An 8,129-nucleotide genomic window follows, 5' to 3' on the forward strand; every position below is an offset into this window, starting at 1 on the left:
CAGCAACTCTTCTTCAAGCTCGGGCTGGATTGAGGAAAGTGTGTGGGGTGGGACCCACACACCTCCCGTCGAGTTATCCACTTACCAGGGCCAGACGCCAGGGTTCCTGGCATCTGGCCCCTTTGCCACGTCAGCAGGTCAACGGGCTGGTGGGTCGTGCGGGCCAGGGTGCTTGGCGTTTGCTTTGCAACCCAGACGCCATGGATGTTGGAAATTTACGGCTCCGATCTGCAATTAATTAAGTTAGAGCACGTACATAAACAGATATATACGGATGCTCAATGCGGTACGACTAATTATGTTAGAGCACACGTACATAAACTTAGCCTGGGGATGCTTCGCCGTTGGGCATCACTCCACTAGATTGACTATTTTCCATGAATAGGTCCAAATTAAAATCAACGGAGAAGTCTCTCTCTATATATAGAGAGAAAATTACACAATAGTACCACATTTGAGGCGGCGATGGCAGATTGGTACCACTTTTCGTAAATTTTACACCGGAAGTGTTAAGATCGATGATGGTACACCGGAAGGAAGTGTTGAGATCGATGATGGTACACCGGAAGGGTGCCTGCACGTACGTCACATGCCTGGAAATCTTTCTGGCCGGTGTGGAAATTTACGGCTCCGATCTGCAATTAATTAAGTTACAGCACGTACATAAACGGATATATATGGATGCTCGGTGTAGTACGACTAATTAAGTTAGAGCACGTACACAAACTTAGCCTGGGGATGCTTCGCCGGTAGGCATCACTCCGTTAGATTGACTATTTTCCATGAAGATGTCCAAATTAAAAATCAACAGAGAAGTCTCTCTCTATATAGAGAGAGAAAATTACACAATAGTACCATATTTGGAGCGGTGATAACAGATTGGTACCACTTTTTATAATTTTTATATGTCAGTATCATGTTTGGGGCAGTCTATTACAAAATAGTTTAAACCATATCTAATAGTGTATTGACGGTGTATCTGGCCGTTAGGGCCCGCACAAAAGGTTTCGATACTTTTTTTCGGACTTGTCTGAAAATTTCCGTCGAACTGGACAAATATATAAAATAAACGAAAAATAGCGCACCGGCAGGTTTCAAACCTGCGCGACCCCGCATACACGACCACAAGCATGCACAATTATTGTGTAACCTCATTATATTATTCAAATACGCAACTATTACAAAAATTATATGCCCAACACACAGTTTTTTTACTTACTCGTATATTGATTATATTTTTTTAAACACACTATTTTCAAAAAGTTGATAACATGTATTAAAAATAAAAAATTTATCATAATAATTTAGAAATGCATTAAAAAACTCATCATGTATTAAAAAAATGTTCAACATAAATTAAAAAAATGTTCATCGTATATTAAGAAAATTGTTCAACATATATTACAAAATTGTACATTGTGTATTAAGAAAAGTGTGTGAACATATATGTTTGTTTGTGTTTCCCTATTTACAAAAGTTCACCGTATATCGAAAAGATGTGTATATTGAAATTTTCTTGTTGAATGTTATACAATACTGAAAAAGGTTATACGATATTAAAAAAACGATCATCACATCATATAATTAAAAATATGTTCATTGCATCATATATTACAAAAGTGTATCTTATTTAAATAAAATGTTTGTCACATCGTTCAATATATATATAGAATATATTTTAATATACATTGATCTTATTTAAATATAAGATGAACATTTAAATATACGATGACCTTTTTCCGTACTATAAAAATGTTCATCCCACAGTGTGTGTGTGTGTGTGTGTGTGTGTGTGTGTGTGTGTGTGTCTATGTGTGTGTACACTGTGTACGACCCGAAGAATGCCCAAAATCTGAGAAAAAAATAAAAGAGGCACGCAAAAAAAACACCGAAAGAAACAAGTCCATAAAAAACGAAATGGCCCAAACTACAAAAAGATATACACCTGTAGATGTTGTAGCGCAATAGCAGCTACGTTGCGCTGCGAAACACGACGTCTCTAGTTCGAATGCTGGCATTGCGCGTCGAGTTTTTTTCTTAAAGAACCTGGCAGGGCTCTTTTTAACAAACCAGGTATGGATGCATGATTAAATAAGAGGTAAGGGTCTTTTTTGAAAAAAACAAACCACGTCAGCAGCAGGCTGGCCCTAATGGTTGAATACATCGTCAATACACTGTTATACGCGATATAGATTATTTACTAACAGACAACTCTAAATATGGTACTAACATGTAAAAATTATCAAAAGTGATATCAATCCACCACCACCACCCTAATCGTGGTACTATCGTATACTAGAAGAACACCCGTGCGTTGCAACGGGGCCACATTAACTTTAAAAGTTCAATATTAATATTCTCATATATATCAAGTGACATTGACGACCTTTTTTATCATCAATTCCTCACACACACTCTCTGCCTCCCTCTTCCTCACTCTCTCCCCCTCTCCCTCTCTCTCTCTCTCTCTAACACACACATATCCATCTTATTGGGTACGGGACCATAATTCATCTATTTCACACACACAAGCTAGTACATAACAATATGGATTATGTGTATTATGTTTGCCACCACAACTGAGGGAATTAATTTCATGTAAATCGGCCAGCCATAGCTCCAAGAATACGCGAAGGAGGTGGCCCGGGTCGGCGTCGGCGCCGTCCGGCACGGGCCACGGGCCCGCTTCCAAGCGCGTCTGCGCGTCGGCCACCCACGCCGTGTCCTTCAAGTGCCACTTCCACCGCACCAACTCACAGGGTCACGGCCATGGCCAGGGCCAGGGAAGCCGCCCTTCTTTGCCCCCTTCACCGGCCGCGGCCAACGCGGTGCCGCGGCACCCGGCCTCGCCGTCCTCGTCCTCCAGCACCGTCGCGACCCAGTGACGCAGCCCAAGCATCGGCCTCGAGAATCAAGAACGCTCGACAACGTAGAGGGAAGGAAAGATCATACACATGTCATAAAAAGGGAGTTTATTTACTGCTCCCTCGATGTATTGTTTCCTTTGTTTGAAGATTGATTGCCATCCGTGAGTTAAGGTAAGGTTTACGTGATTGAGCGATTTTTTGAGAATCAATTATTTGTTTTCTAATTAATGTAACTGAGTGATTTAAGGCAAGGTTAATTAATTTAGATTTGATCTTTAGAGATTGTTCGTGATTGATTCTACATTACTAAATAACTTGCGCCAGTATGAAAAGTTCTGATCTGTTTAGATTTCTTTCGTTGTGTGAGAGGGTGACCCGAAAATAAACCGATGAAGTGAGGGGAGGGAACGAAAAAAATCTACGAAAAAGAACCAGCGAAGGTGGGAGGATGTACCAAAAAAAATCATGGAAGGTGGGAGGAGACTACCAACTGTTTCATTAGGAGTAGAAATTATTAGAGATTAGAGATTATTTGTTTCCTGAAAATCTATTATTTGTTTCCTAAAGCAAATTGCATTAATGAGAGAGATTTCGTAGATTTGGTTAAGGTAGGAAAGAATCTATTATTTGTTTGCTAAAGCAAATTGCATTAATGGGAGAGATCCGTTGATTTGGCTAAGGTAGGAAAGAATCTATTATTTGTTTGCTAAAGCAAATTGCATTAATAGAAAAGATCCATTGATTTGGCTAAGATAGGAAAGAATCCATTATTTGTTTCCTAAAGAAAATTGCATTAATGAGAGAGATTTGTTGATTTGGCTAAGGTAGGCGGTTTTTGCGGTTCGTGGCGGCTTAGTGTGAGGTGGGACGAGGTACCAAAAAAAACCATGGGAGGTGGGACGAAAAAAACCTGGGAGGTGGGAGTTGTCCCTGGTTAACCTACGAAATTTCTTAGATTTTTTTAGGACGAAAAAAAACCGTGGAAGGTGGGACTAAAAAAAACCTGGAAGCGAGACTACCAACTGCTCCCTTAGGAATAGAGATTTTTCTTATGTGTAGGAAGAAAAATAGAGCAATGTTGGATACACCATTGATAGGTAATTGAATTGCAGGTAGAAAGTATACCAATAATTTTACATATACATTTTGACCGAAGAAAATTATGCTTCCAAAAGGGTGGAAATTTGTTTCCAACAACAATCACTTGTACTTCCAATGTGAACAAAATCTGAATCACGTGTGGCTACTACACATATGGTATCCTTCAACCCGGCCAAATGCAAGACCGCTGGAGCACAGCCGACGTAGCACGCATGAGAGCATCGCTACCACGCAGCCACATTGAAAAGGGACCTCATGAGTCTATAGCATGCAGCCCCAATTACAGGCTTCAACGAGCAGAGCACGACCATACCACTTCAAGCAGCAACTACAAAATGTCTGACGAGGAGTAGCAGAGGAAACGAAGGTCTGCACACCGGCGAAATTACAGTGCCACACCGGCCAGATTGGGGATGCAGCACGACGAACGGATCAGAAGGAGCGTTGTGGGGGCATGAAGCACACATGCACATGCTTAGCCATCAAGGCGACATGGTGTGTGCGTTCTTGCCGGAGGACTTGCTGGTCGAACGTAGATGCGGTGGTGCGATAAGAGCGAGGTTGAAGCGAGGAGGATCCAGATGGCAGGTGTGGTAGAGAGGGTGGCGAGGTAGTTGATTAGGGTTTGATGGTGGATGTGAGGATGATTCGGAGGGGTTATATAGTACAGCCAGGCGTTGTTGGATGCATGGCTCCAAAACGATTGGTGAGATGCTGGTCTGACGAAAGCCATGTATTAGACGTCTCACAGGAATAGTTTTCCTTTATATTTATAGCCTTACCATACCTGGATTGATTTATTGCCATATAATTACCATATTCGAAATTTCCTGAGTTGTGACCTTACCATACCTGGATGGATTTATTACTATAATAATCATATTTGAGATTTCTGAGTTTATAGCCTTACCATACGTGGATTAATTATGATTGATTACCATAAATACATTGGGTGTTGCCGGTTAGACGAGAAAAGAGGAAAACCGGTGAGAGGGTGGTGGTGGGAGGTGGGACGAAGAAAAATCAGACGAAAAAAAGCCAGACGAAAATAAATCGTGGAGACTATTCACCAACTCAGATTTCCTTCTCTTTCGCTGAACTCGGGAAATCCTTCCTGCATGTGACGCACGGCCTTAACTGCCCTGCAATCTCCACGATTATCTTCCCTACATACACGTGATTGTTTCCTTCTCATTTATTAACAGATTGGCTAGCACCATTATATATCGGGAGCAAGAAAATCGCCCGAGATATCGCTCCGTTTTATTGAATTGATTGTGTCTGGTTACCTTAAGTTAATTGATTGCGTTTGGAAAGAATTGATTGTCATGCATGATTGCGTTTGGAAAGAATTGATTGTCATGCATGAATCGGGGACGTAAGGGGGGAAACGGAATCTGACTGCGTGCGGTGAATGGGGTGGGGTAGGGGTGGGGATGGTGTGATGAAAAAAACCGGTTGAAAAAAAACCATGATAGGTGGGACGAAAAAAAACCATGGTAGGTGGGACGAAAAAAAACCTGAAAGCGAGACTACCAACTGCTTCATTAGAAGTAGAGATATATGGTCGTAAAAGTTTGCAATCATGCATGCATCGTCTTTAGTAACAGACATCTTTCGTCCCCTACACAAGACGCAAATGGAGGACAACTACTACTACGTCGTCGGCCTCGTCTGGGCTCTCGTGCTGTCCTCCCTCGCGCTTGCTGTTACGCGCAGGAAGAAGGCAAATAACAGCCTGCCTCTCCATCTCCCGCCGAGTCCCTGGCAGCTGCCGGTCGTCGGCAGCCTGCACCACCTCGTCGGGAAGCTCCCGCACCGCGCCATGCGCGACCTGGCGCGGCGCCACGGGCCAGTCATGCTGCTCCGGCTCGGCTCAGTGCCCACGCTTGTGCTGTCGTCGCCGGACGCGGCCCGCGACGTGATGAAGACCCACGACGTGGCGTTCGCCACGCGGCCGTTGACCGCTACCATGAGCGTGCTAACCTGTGGCGGTCGGGACATGATCTTCTCGCCCTACGGCGAATACTGGCGGCAGCTCCGCAAAATCGCCGTCACGGAGCTCCTCACGGCTGTCCGCGTACGCTCCTTCCGAGCCATCCGCGAGGAGGAGGTCGCCACCATGCTACGGGGCGTCGAGTCCTCCGGACCCACGGTGGAGATGCGCGCACGGCTGTCCATGCTCGTCGCCGACGGCACGTTCCGCGCCGTCATGGGCGACCGGTGCGACTCCAAGCAGCGCAACCTGTTCCTGCGGGAGCTTAACAGAATAATCGGGCTCGCCGCGGGGTTTAACACAGCGGACCTGTGGCCGTCGTGGTGGCTCGCCGGACGGCTGAGCAACGCCCTCCGCTGTGCCAAGGAGAGCCATGCCACCGTGTTTGGGATCATCAAGGGCATCATCCATGAGCATATGGAGACGAGGACGGAGGGCCAGCGCGGCGAGGGAACCAAGGACGACCTGCTAGACGTGCTGCTCAAAATACACAAGGACGGCGGCGTCGACATGGTTGCCGTCGAAGCGGTCATCTTTGTGAGCATCCGTATAGCACATGATATAATCTTCTAACTTCTCCTTATTATTAGTACTAAGTAGGTAGTGGTTTGGCGCGCACAGGACATCTTTGCTGCCGGCAGCGAGACGTCGGCGACGACGCTCGAGTGGGCGATGGCGGAGCTGGTGAAGAACCCAGGGGCGATGGCGAAGGCGACGTCGGAGGTGCGGCGGGCCTTCGAGGCCGGTGGCACGGTCGACGAGGGCAGGCTTGGCGAGCTCCCGTACATGCGCCTCGTCATCCGGGAGACGTTGCGCCTGCACCCGCCGCTGCCGCTGCTGCTGCCACGCGAGTGCCGGGAGCCATGCAAAGTTGTGGGGTTCGACGTGCCCAAGGGCACGCAGGTGATCATCAACGCCTGGGCGCTGGGCCGTGACGAGGGGTGCTGGGGGTCCGACGCGGCGGAGGAGTTCCGGCCGGAGCGCTTCGAGGCCGGTGCGGGGGAGGAGGTGGACTTCACGGGCACCAACTTTGAGCTGCTGCCGTTCGGTGCCGGGAGGAGGATGTGCCCTGGGATGGCGTTTGGCCTCGCCAACGTGGAGCTCCGCTCGCTAGCATGCTGCTCCATTTCGACTGGGAGGCGCCGGACATCTCAGACCCGTCCGAGTTGGACATGAGTGAGGCGTTTGGCGTCACCGTAAAGCGGAAGGCGAACCTGCTTTTGCGCCCCACTCTCCGCGTGCCACTGCCAGCCTCTCCACCTGGTGGAGTCTAAATTCGACGAAATCCTCCCTACGTACTCCCTCTGTTTCAAAATAGATGACCTAATTTTGTACTGAAATAGTACAAAATTAAGTCATCTATTTTGAAACGGATGGAATACGTTGTTGGTGTCGCTAGCTTTCAACACTGTTCCTACCAAGTTCCATAAAAATGCATGCAAAGTACTAGTACATACAGTTGGATTGTGCTGAACATGCATGCTCCAATGTGCTACAAATAAAGGTAGTAATTAATTATGTATGGATCCATGCTGTAACATACCACTTTTGAATTCTTCAAATCTCACTGAATTTTTGTTGTTGCATAAAGACGTTAAAATACTTTCTTTTTTGCTATCTCCATCCCTTCACACACGTTGTGTCACTGCTATGAGTCCTGGCCATCCCATCCACATCCGACAACTACTACCGTAGCATCGTCTAAGAAGACACATCTATATATTGCTCACTCTTTAATCAAACTATGTGCAATGCGAGCATCACAAACAGTAGAAAAATGTTGAATACCAAACTACAACAACTTCCAACTAAATCGCTGCAAAGAAACACTGAAAAAACCACTATCCTGAAAACCACACAAAATCCAGGGGAAAACGCTTCCTGCATTGCTGCTTCTACTGAGCCTAGCCCAGGCTGAATAGCGTTGAAGCCAAGAGCTATGTTCACGTATATAAGTGGCGGATCTCGCCGACGCGCCTGGATCCGTGCGTGTGGCCGGCTTCGGGTGCCGGCGCTAGTTCTGCTGCCTGCTGTTGGGATGCGAGGGTGGTGGACTGGTGGGGGTGGCTGCTCACGGCTGTTGCTGGCCTTTTGATGCTCGCCGACCGGGCGGGTCGGGGTCCTGGCGATCTCGTAGTGCCAGAACTCGCTTTTCATCCCCCCCC

At 46.6% G+C, this 8,129-nt stretch overlaps 1 pseudogene; it reads left to right on the forward strand.

Moving 5' to 3' along the window:
- Nucleotides 1-5,607: 5,607 nt before the first annotated feature.
- On the forward strand, nt 5,608-7,373 carry LOC119305025 (annotated as a pseudogene).
- The last annotated feature ends 756 nt before the right edge of the window (nt 7,374-8,129 follow it).

Source organism: Triticum dicoccoides, chromosome 5B, assembly GCF_002162155.2.
Source record: "Triticum dicoccoides isolate Atlit2015 ecotype Zavitan chromosome 5B, WEW_v2.0, whole genome shotgun sequence".
NCBI classification, from domain to species: Eukaryota; Viridiplantae; Streptophyta; class Magnoliopsida; order Poales; family Poaceae; genus Triticum; species Triticum dicoccoides.